A 15,195-nucleotide genomic window follows, 5' to 3' on the forward strand; every position below is an offset into this window, starting at 1 on the left:
TGGCTTTTCAATCTCTTTGAGTATATGGAGAAGTAGCAAGGTCAATGCCAAAATACAGCAAAGTTCACTGAAGAAGGAGAACAGAAATATTCCAGATTTGGGAACACTAAAGTTACTGTGTAGGTGGCAATATTAAAGCACCATTCTTGTAGATACTATTGTAGTTTTCATACTAATTCATCCTAACGTGATTACTGATGCCTCTAACTAAAATGAACAAAGTTAGTATGGCTGTTTAAGCTATGGTTTAGAGATTTGGAGGTTTCCTTTTTATAGGGGTGCCATGTTAATGTTGTTTTTGTAACAAGCTTTACTCATGAGTATGCGTATATTTCATGTATCACTACATCATTAACTTGCTACAGTATGGAGACAGATGTAATAGCTTCTTGTACCGACCAGTTTATTTTCAGAACTTGGATGAGTTATGCATAATTTGTTGAAATTGACTTCAATCCCTAATCTCCTTTTTATCCTCTCACTACCTGAAAGCTCCAGATCTGATTCCCAAGTGGTTCCTCTTCTGGTGTTTTTCTCCTTACTCTCGCAGGTGGTTATGAGCCCATGTGTCAGGAATGGGTGGGCAGGTCTATCTATCTTTGCAGCTTCATCAGTGCTAAGGATGTGTTTATATTACAGGACCAGCTGCTGTGGCATTGGAGCGGAGATAAATGTTATCCCATGTGTATTATAAACAAATGGCTAAGTGGGGATCAATATTAATATGAGAAAATGAGGAGTCATTGAACTCAACAACAATCTCCACGTTGTTTGGCATCAACTTGCCCTGGCGTTTGGCATCAACTTGCCCTCCTCATGGAAAAATTGCTGGTTGTCTGTGTTACCTACACATCACGAGCCAAGGAAATGATGATGCGGTCATGACTTCCACATTTTAACTAAGAATGGTGAGCCGTGAAGGAGAGAAGGTTTGGCTTGAACCCCACTTGGCAGGAATTTCATTTTCAAAGTACTTCACAAAGAAAACAGAGACCCTAAGTATGGACTAATTTTATTTTTGCCCCGACATGGTAAGTTAGTTTCTGAGCTACTGTAATTCTCATGACTGACACGGTTATTGCTATTTCAGCTGCTGGTGCTGTGAGATCTTAACTACCAGTTAGGAGGAATCTTGTGCTTTTAAACTTAGGATGCATTGAGTTTACTGCATTGTATGACTGTATGGTGGAGGCTTCTGGAACTGCCAGTCCCTCACCTGATAGAAGATGAGGGATAAACCTATCAAATATCTAAGTGTAAGCATGAATCACTTTAATAGATGCCCAGACATGATTTGATAATTCCATTGATCAAGATACAAATTAAACCTTAGTGACTGATTTCCCCACACTTTATGAGGATGATTCCTTGCATAGGATCAAGGCAATAATGGAAATGACTCAGCACTTGCCTCTCTGAACCTAGTTTGCAGAAAAGCTTCATAATTTAGATGCAAAACTGTGATGGAACAAAACCTGAACCTGGCAATGTCTTTGGTACAAGTGCTTTTTGCCTTACTAGCTTTTCCAAATTTTCTCCATAGGTTCCACTGCCTAAAGTTTAATATAAAACAAATAGGCTGTTTTGTGTACTTCGAGGTAGAAATGACTTATAAAAAATACATTAAAATGAGAAAACAGATTTTTGTCATTTTGCTTCTACTGACTTTTTCCAATTAAAAAGAGAAAACCCCTCACAACCAGGAGCTATTAACAGTAAAGGCAAATGGTAGCAGAGAATTAATGAAAGTGTCACACTGGCTAAGGGTGCTTTGGCCTGGAGTCAGAGCCTTCAGTGTTCCAACTCCCAAGTCCCTGATTAGTCATTCTGGCTAAGTTATAAACTTTTCTGAGATTCAGTTTCTACATTTTTTAATAAATTTTATTTATCCATCTAATTGTGTATTTGGCTGTGGCGCGTCTTAGTTGCTGCGTGGGCTTTCCTCCTGTTGCGGCAAGCAAGGGCTAGTCTTCCTTGAGGCACACGGGTTTCTCGTTGCAGTGGCTTCTCTCGCTGCGGAGCACAGGCTTTAGAGTGTTTTGGTTTCTGTAGGTTCCCAGGCTCTAGGGCACAGGCTCAGTAGTTGTGGCGCACAGGCTTTATTGTCCTGGGTCATGCGGGATGTTCCCAGACAAGGGATCGAACCTGTGTCTCCTGCATCGGCAGGAGGATTCTTTCCCGCGGAGGAAATAGGGAAGCCCGTTTTCTGTGGCTTTTAATGTGGAAAAGATGATGGCATCTGTCTGGCACGACAACACACTCACTTCCTCTCCAGGGATCTGAAAGGCTGTCCGCAGGAGAAACCGTGTGACATGACAGTCTGGCTCCTGACCCTGCCCTTGTCACTATCTGCTGTGTGATGCTAGGTGAGATGCTTACTCTCTGTGAACTAGTATCTTCACTTGAACAATGTTGATAGTGTATTTTGTTCTTATATACATGATATATTGGGCTGAGTTCTAAGAAATCACTATATTTTATAAGCTTTATTGAGATATAATCAATATAAAACACCATGCAAGCTTAAGGTATATAACATACTAATCTGGTACGCTATTGCTGCTGCTGCTGCTGCTAAGTCGATTCAGTCGTGTCCAACTCTGTGCGACTCCATAGATGGCAGCCTTCCAGGCTCCTCTGTCCCTGGGATTCTCCAGGCAAGAACACTGGAGTGGGTTGCCATTTCCTTCTCCAATGCGTGAAAGTGAAAAGTGAAAGTGACATCACTCATCGTGTCTGACTCTTAGCGACACCATGGACTGCAGCCCACCAGACTCCTCCATCCATGGGATTTTCCAGGCAAGAGTACTGGAGTGTGGTACCATTGCCTTCTCCGAATCTGGTACACTAACATATTGCAAAATAATTACCCACATACGTTAGCTAACAACTCCATCACTTCACATAACAACCATTTCTTTTATGTGCTGTGAGCAATTATGATCTACCCTCTTAGCCACTTTCAAGAATAGAATGCAGTATTGTTAACTTGTCACTATACCCTGCATTAGATACACCAAACTTATTCATTTTGTAACCTAAATGTTTGTTCTCTCTGACAAACATCCCCCCATTCCACATACATTCTCCCTCCTGCGTATCCTCTGTCCCTGGTAAACAGTCCAGTTTCAGGTTCTAAGTTTGGCATTTTGTAGATTCCCCATGTAATGACATCATACGGTACTTGTCTCTCACTGACTAATTTCGCTTAGCATAATGACCTCAAGTTTCATCTGTGTTGCCACAGATGGCAGGATTTTCTTCTTTTTCATGGGTGAATGATATTTTTCTCTGTGTATATATACATATACACATACATCACATCTTCTTTCACTGCTCATCTATTGTCAGACACTTAGGATCTCTTGCTATTATGAAAGATGCTGCAATGAACACGGAGTGCAGACATCTCTTCAAGGTCCTGATTTCATTTCCTTTGAATACATACCCAGGAGTGGAATTGTTGGATATCGGGTAGTTCCATTTTTAATTTTTTGAGGAACCTCTGTACTGTCTTCTGTAGCAGCTGTACCAATTTACATTCCTACCAACAGTGCTACTAAAAAATTACCTTTTCTCCATATCTTTGCTGACACTTATCTCTTATCTAGTTGATAATAGTCTTTTGAACAGGCATAAGGTGCTCATTGTGAATTTGACTTAAAACTGCTATTTTTATAAGTTAAAATAACTACATGTTGGCAATTTCATGTAATTTGAGATAAGTAGGATTTTTTTTTAATCTCTACAAACTTAAGAGAAACTATCATAGTGACCTCAAATTTAATTGTTAAAAAAATGAAGAGATAAGAAATGATTAGAGAATGATGGAGATTTGGAGGGTGGTGAAAGAGAGGCCAGTATTTTTCAGATTCTTTCCTTTTTTTGTTTCCCTTCTTTCTGTGTTAAACTCCTAGATGGTTTTACATGCTTTGTTGTTGTGTTGACATCATGAACACAGGTTTTGACAAGACTGCTTTATTTTGCAGTGATCTGGTTACCTGTGGCACAGGGCTCATTTCAGGGCTCCATCTGCTAAGAAGGCTCTAGAAATAGTGGTGTAGGGAGAGGAGGAGCAGGAGGGCTATCTTAGATGGAGTGTTTAGAGAATGCCTATTAAAGAGATGTCATTTATCATCTACCAGCTCAAATGGGAGGTGAAGTCAGATCAGGCTTGATCTAGGGGATAAATATTCCAGGCAGAGGCAATGGGAAGTGTAAAACCTCTCAAGCAGGAAGGAGCTTAGTTCAAGGAACAGAAAAAAAGCAGGCCAACATGATGAGTGATAAGAGATGAAGGGTCAGAGACACAGCAGGCTGTATCATGTGGGGCCTCACAGACTGTGTTATGGAATCCCTTGAGAAGTCATTGGAGAGTAACAAGATGGGAGTAACAAAAGGAGCATCCTCTTTGTCATGTGGTAAATTTTATTAAAGAGACAAAGCAGTAGGTAAAGGCAGAGCTGTAGGAGGAAGTAGAGACTTTCCACAATCCCTTCAAGTTGGGGTTCAGTTCAGTTCAGTTGCTCAGTCATGTCCGACTCTTTGCAACCCCTGGACTGCAGCATGCCAGGCTTCCCTGTCCATCGCCAACTCCCGGAGTTTATCCAAACTCATGACCATTGAGTTGGTGATGCCATCCAACCATCTCATCCTCTCTCGTCCCCTTCTCCTCCTACCTTCAATCTTTCTCAGCATCAGGGTCTTTTCTAGTGAGTCAGTTCTTCACATCACATGGCCAAAGGATTGGAGTTTCAGCCTCAGCATCAATCCTTCCAATGAATATTCAGGACTTATTTCCTTTAGGGTGGACTGGTTGGATCTCCTTGCTGTCTCAGGGACTCTCAAGAGTCTTATCCAACACCAGAGTTCAAAAGCATCAATTCTTTAGTGCTCAGCTTTATTTATAGTCCAACTCTCACACCCATACATGACTACTAGAAAAAACATAGCTTTAACTAGACAGACCTTTGTTGGCGAAGTAATGTCTCTGCTTTTTAGTATGCTGTCTAGGTTGGTCATAACTTTTCTTCCAAGGGGAAAAAAAAAAGTTGGGTTTATGATACAGAATCAGGTCAAAGTAGGATTAAGCCTAAGTTTAGTCATCTATAAGTCTTATGTGTTTTGTCCATATATCAATAATGATGACTTTATTTTCTAAGTGGGCTGTGGTTTAGTCATTAAATGCCTCAGGCCCCAATTGTGTCATTCATTTTAACCCTACAAAGTTAAATAATGCAAAGAAAACTATTCTATGAAGATGGGGAGATTTGGGCAGGAAGATTGATCAGTCTTTATTTACTTTTTAACCAAGTTTCTAAACATTGGTGTAGCTCTGTGTATCTGTACAAAACAAAACGCAATTGTATTGAAGTATCTGAATAGAAAATGACTGTTTCCCCAAATATCTGACTGTTTTCCCCACCTCAAATATTTCAATTTATATTCTGATAAAGAGTAGCCACCGTATGATTTTGAAAATACTAATACTTATCACTTCGCTCTGATTATGTAACATATTCTAAGCTAATGAAGCATACTTAAGCAGCAAAATATATTCATGTAACTACAGAAATAAAAGTATAGCTAATATTCATAGGCACTTATATGCTGAACACTAACTGAAGTGCTTTACATATATTAACTCACTTAATTCTCACAATAATGGCCTGTGATAGGCATTATTTTTTAATCTATAATTTAACATGTGACAAAACTGGAGAAGAAAAAGATTTACCTAGAAACTTGTTCTAACCACACCTACATGACATTTAAAATAAATAAATACAAATTGATTAAATAAAAAATAAAGAGTTCCGTCAAAATAAGGTGACACTTTCGGTTATTCATACCCACAGCTCAACATTCACTATTAGTGTTACAAACTTACTTTCTCATAGAAGATGGTCTCCTTTAGCCAGATTCAGCTGATGGAGCTAGGAGGGTGGTAGGGACATGAGGAATGAATTATTGCTCAAAATGTTTTTTAGACCACCAGTTAGAAACGGCAGTTGAAAGGCTGATGTTGAAAGGGGGTTCCATGCTCAGAGATCCAGTTACAGCATCTTTTCAGGGAGGTGGAGGTGGAGTGAATGTTAATTTACTACAGAATTTTAAATAATTATTTTGAAAACTTAAGATCAGAATTTTCCAGACTCATTCACTATGGAGATATGTTCTTTTCCAAGTAATAGTAATACCAGTTTTTGAAGAACACACATATCAAAGCACAATTTTTTTTGTAGAATATAGCAATCAACTTGATACTCTGATAGGAGTTTCTTAACTCGGGATCAATGAGTTTCCTAAGACTAGCTGCAAAACTGTGTGTATATGTGCTTAGTGCAATATGTACGGCCACTCTCCCCAGGCCCCACCACCTCCTAGGCCTCAGGCTCATCACCTTCCTCTGATTCTCAAAGGGACCTCTGAGCCCTTAAGAATACTTAAGGGCTGCTTAAGAATGGATGCTTCAGAATCCCAGACAGGGATTTTCCCTGTGGAAACATACTTGATAAGATAAAATCCTTTTTAGCTAGTGTAAATAAGAATTTATGGAGGGACTGAAGAGCTCATTGTTCATTTAAAGTTTAAAAAAAAAAAGAGAAAGACTGCTGCTCTCCCTTACCCTCCTCCAATTGCAGGCTTTTTAAAATAAGTGTGTGGCCCTGTCTCGTACTTGGCATTTCTAAACAGCATAAAGTCAGCTGAAGTACCTTTCCCTCTGAAGCCATCAATGAAGAAATGAAAATGAATTCTTTGTGTTCCTCTAACCTTTGTTTGCGCTTCCCTGCTGTCTCAAGTGGTAAAGAATCTACATGCAATGTGGGAGACCTGGTTTCGATCCCTGGATTGGGAAGATCCTCTGGAGGAGGGCATGGCAGCTCACTCCAGTATTCACGCCTGGAGAATCCCATGACAGAGGAGCCTGGCAGGCTGCAGTCCATGGGGTTACAAAAAATCAGACACGACTGAATGACTAAGCACAACACATTTGTTTGGGGCTTAGCTGGTGGTTAGACTTAAAGACTCTTCAGGAGACCCAGGTTTGATCTCTGGGTTGGAAAGATCCCCTGGAGAAGGAAATGGCAACCCACTCCAGGATTCTTGCCTGGAGAATCCATGGACAAAGGAGCCTGGTGGCCTGCAGTCCATGGGGTCACAAAGAGTTGGACACAGCTGAGCAACTAATACAACAACAACAACAACTTTTGTTTGAGCCAAGATTAAATGATAACTGTCTATGATGTATTTAATTTGGTCAAGAGGTCTCGTTCTTTTAGATCAGCTGTGAAAAGTGGAGTCTTGCACTTGGAGAGACCAGGCTATGAGTGAGAGAACAGCAATAGTGAAGATAGCAAGGCAACATCACATTCCCCCTATAAGGAGGTAAGTTAGGTGTGGGCAGGCACCCTGTGCTGTGCTAACCATCGTGATCTGGTACTTAATACCGAGCCTGGCACATGGCAGTGTTGACCAAATATTTGTGGAATGAATATAATGGAGCTTAGAATCAGAACAATTTTCATTTTATTGCCAAGAATGTTCAGGGAATGCTCCTGGCTTAATCCTTTCATTTATAATATATGAGAAAACCTAGGCTCCAACTCAGACTTAAGGGAGAAAATGTCTCAGAACTTGGCTGAGATCTAAGAATTTTACAAAAGGTAGAAGATTTTGGAAAAAGAATTTCCAGAACCAGGTCTGGTTACCTTCAGAAAACTGAGATAAGTTTCTCTTTCTGGTGTTAGGTGACATTATGTGATTGAACTTCAGCATTTAGCAACTGAGAATAACTTGGAATGCTAGAACCAGGAAAAGAGGGCCAATATAACATGAATTTAACCCTGTTAGATGATGAAACATATATTATAATTTGCTTTTTTAAAATTGCTCTGTATAACAGGATGTGGTATGGTTCAATCTCTTTGAGATTTTCTTTTTATGTATGTTCTCTTGTAATGAATAGACAATGAGTTTCTTCATTTTCCTGCCCAAATTAACCTTAAATCATTCCATCCACCATGCTTTCCTTCATATATGTTAGTTGCGCAGTCATGTTTGTGACCCCATGGACTGTAGCCTACCAGGCTCCTCTGTCCATGGAACTCTCCAAGCAAGAATACTGGAGTGGGTAGCCAGTCATTCCCTTCTCTGGGGGATCTTCATAACCCAGTGACTGAATCCAGGCCTGTTGCATTGCAGGTAGAGTCCTTAGCATCTGAGCCAACAGGGAAGCCTGCTTTCCTTCACAGGCATAGCTAACTCCAGGAAGTGGCTATTACCAGTAATGGCAGGCAATCTGGCAAAACTTGAGTCTTTTTAAGACTTAACAATAATTTCATATTTATTTCTCTTTGGTGTCTCAAATTATTTCTTTTTCTGTCTTTGAAAAAAATGATCCATTTCTCAATTAAAATAAGTAGGCATTAGAATTTCTAAAATACTTTTCTAATGAGGAATCCTCACATTTACAATACAAAAGACACAGGCAAATTAGAAGCTTTATTGAACTATTATAAATGTGTTGGACACCTTAAGGAAATAGGAAAGCAAAAATAAATCAGATTCCCAGCTTTTTACTGGTTCTTTGGAAAACAAGAAATAGGGAACTCAGACCAATTTAAAAAAAAGAAAAGGAAATAGGTAACTCAGTAGCACTTGTCTGAAAAATGTGACTGTCCCAAAGGCTTCTGTGTTTTGATTCCTGTTGTTATAGAGGTCAAACAGTTGGGACATGACTGGACTTGAGATGATGCTGTGGGGTCAGAGGAACAAGGCTTGGACACTATAGTCTTAGAAGTCACTACTAAATGATAGAATTATGATGAAGTTACTTTTTTTTCTGATAAAAGTCAACAGAAGGATGTTCACCTGGGTCCTTTCACCTGAATATTTGCCAACAAAGTCTGACTTCGTCATCCTTATTTTTAAATGAATATAATGTCTGACAGTGTGTCTGGTGTATATTACATTTATAAGCAATGTATTTCTTGAATATTAAAATATTAGTTTTAGGACTTTACCTTGCATACAAATATTCTTTATTTCTTTTTATTGTCCCATGTGTTGTGTTGTTAATATAAATATTTAACATATCAAGATTTAATAAAAACAGAGATAACATTTGGAAGAGTAGCTTCCTTTTCTATGAAATAGCCATGTATTCATTTATGTATAAGCTTGTATTTTCATAGCTCATAACTATCATTAAGTAGTATGTTTTTAAAAATGCACTCAAGTGTATCTTTAAAAGACAAGTTAGAATGACTCCTTTGTAATTATAATAGGGTTTTTTGATTTTGTTTGTTTGTTCTTTTAGATAGGTAATATACATTTTAAAAATTGTATGCATTGTATGCATGTTTAGGAGAAGGAAATGGCAACCCACTCCAGTATTCTTGCCTGGAGAATCCTGTGTATGGCGGAGCCTGGTGGGCTGCTGTCCAAAGGGTTGCACAGAGTCGGACATGACTGAAGTGACTTAGCATGCATGCATGCATGCATTGGAGAAGGAAATGGCAACCCACTCCAGTACTGTTGCCTGGAGAATCCCAGGGACAGAGGAGCCTGGTGGGCTGCCGTCTATGGGGTCACACAGAGTTGAATACGACTGAAGCACTTTAGCAGCAGCAGCATGCATGGCTGAGGACTACAATAAAGATCATCTAGCTATTATCTGGATTTTAATAGAAATAGAAGCAAACGTCATTTATACACGTTTGTTGTTTGGTTGCTAAGTCATGTCCGATTTTTTGTGATCCCATGGACTGCAGCATACCAGGCTTCCCTGCCTTTTACTATTTCCTGGAGTTTGCTCAAACTCATGTCCATTTAGTCCATGAGGTCTAAAGCAACCACCCTCTGTTGCCCCCTTCTTCTCTGCCCTCAATCTTCCCCAGCATCAAGTTCTTTTCCAATGAATCAGCTCTTGGCATCATGTGGCCAAACTATTGAGAACATATTATATTTACATTATAACTTCTTATCTATCTTCTTAAAAATTATTAAAATCAATACAATATAGGGAAAGCACAGTTATCCTATTAATGCAGGAAGGTCAACAGTTTGGATGCTGGCTTGTCTTCTCTCCAGAAGTGGCATTTTTCATGGACAGAGCACAAAGTTACAAGCCAAGACCCAGTTAATGTATACTGGGATAAGCAACTTTCTGTGCAGTATAGTTTTGGTATGCTAGGAAGTGATACTTCAAGCAATAGTAGTGTGATCCCTTGCACTTGGGCAACCCATGGTCACTGTGGGTCATCAAAAGTTATATTCATATCTTCTTGAGCTCAACAATAAAATTTTTTTTCCAGGGAAATTGATCAAATTTTATTGACAACAGTTTTAGTAAGAAACCCTTTTATTTGAGAATGACTGTTAAAAAAAGTTCACTGCTTTTTATGATTTTTAAGAGTATTTTTTAAATTAAATTTTACTGGAGTATAGTTGATTTACATGTTGTGTTTCTACTGTATAGCAGAGAATCATTATACATATATATGTATCCACTTTTTAAGATTCTTTTCCCAAAGACCTTATTACAGAGTATCCAGTAGAATTCCCTGTGCTATACAATAGGTACTTATTAGTTATCTATTTTATATATAGTAATATGCGTGTCAATCCCAATCTCCCGTTAAATCCCTCCTCCCCCTTCCTGCCTTGATAACTACAAGTTTGTTTTCTATATATGTGACTTTATTTCTGTTTTGTAAATAAGTTTATTTGTAGAATATTTTTAGATTCCAGACATAGCAATATCATATTTGTCTTTCTCTGTCTTACTTCATTCAGTATGACAATTTCTGCTGCTGCTGCTGCTAAGTCACTTCAGTCGTGTCCAACTCTGTGTGACCCCATAGACGGCAGCCCACCAGGCTCCCCCATCCCTGGGATTCTCCAGGCAAGAACACTGGAGTGGGTTGCCATTTCCTTCTCCAATGCATGAAAGTGAAAAGTGAAAGGGAAGTCACTCAGTCATGTCCGACTCTTCGTGACTCCATGGACCGCAGCCTACCAATAACAATCTCTAGGTCCATCCATATCACTGCCAATACTCATTGAACAAATATTCATTAACAAACACCCAAAAATATGATAAAGTAGGAGGAAGAAGAGGAAAAACAGGATCTGTGGAATTAGTTCAGCTTGGGTTTAAATCCTAGTCTGGCATCTATCTAGTTTTCTGGTCATGCTCTTCTGTAAATGGCATATTAAAAGTCTGTACAGTTCTGGGGATTAAATGACATGCTGCATATCAATTACCTGGCATGCTTCCTGAAACAAGGAAGCTTTTGAATAAATAGTACATATAAAGAGCCAACTCACTGGAAAAGACTCTGATGCTGGGAAAGATTGAGTGCAGGAAGTGAAGGGGATGACAAGGACGAGATGGCTGGATGACTTAGCGACTCAATGGACATGAGTTTAAGCAAGCTCCAGGAAATGGTGAAGGGCAGGGAATCCCTGTGTGCTGCAGTCCATGAGGTTGCAAAGAGTAAGACACAACTTAGAGACTGAACAACAATACTGTTACATGAAAATAGCTGTCATTTAATATTCTACCACCAAGTGCTAAACATTCTAACATTTTCATGTATTTCCTTCCATTCAATTTTTTTAGGCATACATTCACACTGTTGAGATCATATTGTATATATACTTTTTTATACTTTATTTTAATACAGTATAGCATTAAAAACAGATAAATTTTCATGTATCAAATTGGCAATGCCGATAAAAAGATAACACATGAGACTGAGAGTTACAAGTACTGTTGTGTATTACTGGTGAGAGTATAAATCTATCTAGAAAGCAATTTAGGAACTATATTTCAAGAACATTAAAAACCATTTACCTTATGACCTGGTAATTTTATTTCCATATAGCCAGTCTGAGGAAATAAGTGAATATATGAACAGAGACTTATGGTCAAAGAAGTTCATTGAAGAGTCATTTAACACAGGAGGACAAAACTCATTACTGCCTACTATAAGGAAACTATACATAAATTATGCTATATTCAAAATATAAAAATAAAACAGACAAAGAGTAATTAAGAATATCGAAAGAGGTTCTTGATATGATGGTGCATGGAATGCGCATGATGCTTGTTGCAAAACTCCAGTAGTTTAATTTCGTTTTTAAAAAAGCAAGAATGTGTGGAGAATGGCCTGGAAAAATATGAGCCTAAATAGCAGTACTCATTATCTCTGCCTGTTGGGATTATGTATGATATTTATTGAAGTATTTAGTGGTTTATTAGTATCTCTCAAATTTTCTGCTTGCAATATGGGCTTATGTAAACATAAATGGTGAATAGATATGTATCATATATACATACACATATACATACACGTACATATACACATGCATACATACACATACACCTTTTATGTTTACAGGTGTTCAATGCAGAAAATTTTGGAAATAAAAAATACACAGACACACACACATATATATTTATATATTTAAATGCACACACACAAACATATGAGAGTTGGACCATAAAGAAGGCTGAGTGCTGAAGAATTGATGCTTTCAACTTGTGTTGTTGGAGAAGACTTTTGAGAGTCCCTTGGACTGGAAAGAGATCAAACTACTTAATTCTAAAGGAAATCAACCCTGAATATTCATTGGAAGGACTGATGCTAAAGCTGAAGCTCCAATACTTTAGCCACCTGATGCGAAGAATCAACTCATTGGAAAAGACCCAGATGCTGGAAATGATTGAAGGTAAGGAAAAGCAGGTAGCAGAGGATGAGATAGTTAGATAGAATCATTGACTCAATGGACATGAGTTTGAGCAAATGCTGGGAGACAGTGGAACCTGGGGTGCTGTAGTTCATGGGGTTGTGGAGTTGGACACGACTTAGCAACTGAATAAGAAAGAACAACACATAGGAAACAGAAGCAAACATTAAAACCTGAGAATTTACCCGTGCCATTAAATAGTCTTAAAATTTCAAAACTGTCTATTTTTAATAGCTTTACAGTGTTTCATTTTGAGGCTATACCACAATGTCTTTAACCTTCTCTTTTTGGGGGGTATTGTTTAAAATGTATGGATAATTGCAGTGTACATCTTTGCACATAAATATTTTTGCATTTCTAGACCATTTCCTTTCTGGTGCAAAGGCATGGTTGGGTCATGTAAGCAAACCTGGGTAGGTATGTCTGGGTGTGTGAATACACTCACCTGGCCATGCACCTCCAGGAGGAGGAGGGAGAAAATGAGACCATCTCTTCAGAGAGTGGAGAGAAATGATCTGGCATTTCTGGGAAGGAAGGAGAAGGCTTTTCTAATCGGAAACCAGAATTCTGATGATGACTTACTGCTTGAGAGAGAATTTAATTGTTATGCTGCTGTGACCACTTCACGTTGTTGTTTCTGGTTTTTGTTTGTTTGTTTGTTTTATCTTGAACTCTCCTTGTAGATTTCTTTGCCTGGCTAGGCTCTTTTCTTTCAAGACACACTTGTGCTCTAATGGTTTCCAACATGGGCTGAGAGCAATACTCTCACAGCATCCTGCATCTGTTTCAATCTTTGCAATTTCTCTTCTATGTCGAACTGATCTACACACTCAATTTTATGTCTCTGGTGCCATAAAAGGTGTTTGGCACATGGTGGTTGTTCTATACATTTTTTGTGGGGGAACCAGAAATACATTGGTTCTGACAGTGGTTGTTGCTGTTCAGTTGCCAAGTCACATCCAACTCTTTGGGGCCCTATGGATTGCAGCAGATCTGGCTTCTCTGTTTCTCACCATCTCCCAGAATTTGCCCAAGTTCATGTCCATTGAATCAGTGATGCCACCCAACCATCCCATCTTCCATTGCCCTCTTCTCCTTCTGCCTTCAATCTTTCCCAACATCAGGGTCTTTTCCAATGAGTTGACGACTGATTGCATCAAGCGCCCAAAGTATTGGAGCTTCAGCTTCTGACAGTGCACAGGTTTGTAATTCTAAGGGCACATGTAGCCCTGTGTTTCCTCTCTTCCCTTTGCTCCCAGATCACACTGATTATGCATAAATCAGCATGATTTTCTTGTTAAGCCTTTTTAAAAGAACAGAAACTTTCCCAAACTACCTGAAAACCCAGTTTACAACAATGCTCACTACATTTCATTACAGTCAATTCTTTTTTTTTTTTTTCTATAAGCTTGGATTAAGGTGCAGCTAGTAAGGAACAGTCGGAGAAGGCAATGGCACCCCACTCCAGTACTCTTGCCTGGAAAATCCCATGGACGGAGAAGCCTGGTAGGCTGCAGTCCATGGGGTAGCGAAGAGTCAGACACGACTGAGTGACTTCACTTTCACTTTTCACTTTCATGCTTTGGAGAAGGAAATGGCAACCCACTCCATTATTCTTGCCTGGAGAATCCCAGGGACAGGGGAGCCTGGTGGGCTGCCGTCTATGGGGTCGCACAGAGTTGGACATGACTGAAGCGACTTAGCAGCAGCAGCAAGGAACAGCGGCCTTCCAGAAAGATCTAGTATTCTCTTTGCTGGGCTTGTGGCAAATAACATAGGATATTCCCCTGAGGCACTCAAGGGTATTGTAGAAGTAAGTTATCCAAAGTGGAGGTTAATATTTGTATTACAGTTTATAAATTAAAGTGATTTCATCTACATTGTCTCACTTAATTTGCTGATTGCTAACATTCCTATGAGAATGAAGCTGTTCATTCCACAGTTTCAGATAAAGCTTTAAGATAGAGTCCTACTGAGAAAAGTAATCCCCATAATGGTACTGTTATCAGATCATTTTCTTCTGGAAGGTTTTTGCAAGGGGAAAAATCCTGATCTTGAAGGACAGGAAGAGGGAGAAATGACATGAAGGAGAATAAATACACCAACTAGTGATAAGTTTTTCATAATTCACAATATTCCTTTTGCTAGTTCAGGTTGGAGGAAGAAAATCCAATGTAGCTTCTATCATGTGTACTAAATTGCTTTAGTCGTGTCCATCTCTTTTCAATACTCATGGACGGTAGCCTGCCAGGCTCTTTGTCCGTGGGATTCTCCAGGCAAGAGCATTGGAGTGGGTTGCCATGCCCTTCTTCATGGTATCTTCCTGACCCAAGGACCGAACCCATGTCTCTTACTTCTCCTGCATTGGCAGGCAGGTTCTTTACCACTAGCACCACCTGGGAAGCCCCAGCATCTATCATGGTTCTCTTAAAATTG

The sequence above is a fragment of the Capra hircus genome, chromosome 2, assembly GCF_001704415.2.
Source record: "Capra hircus breed San Clemente chromosome 2, ASM170441v1, whole genome shotgun sequence".
In the NCBI taxonomy this organism is placed as follows: Eukaryota; Metazoa; Chordata; class Mammalia; order Artiodactyla; family Bovidae; genus Capra; species Capra hircus.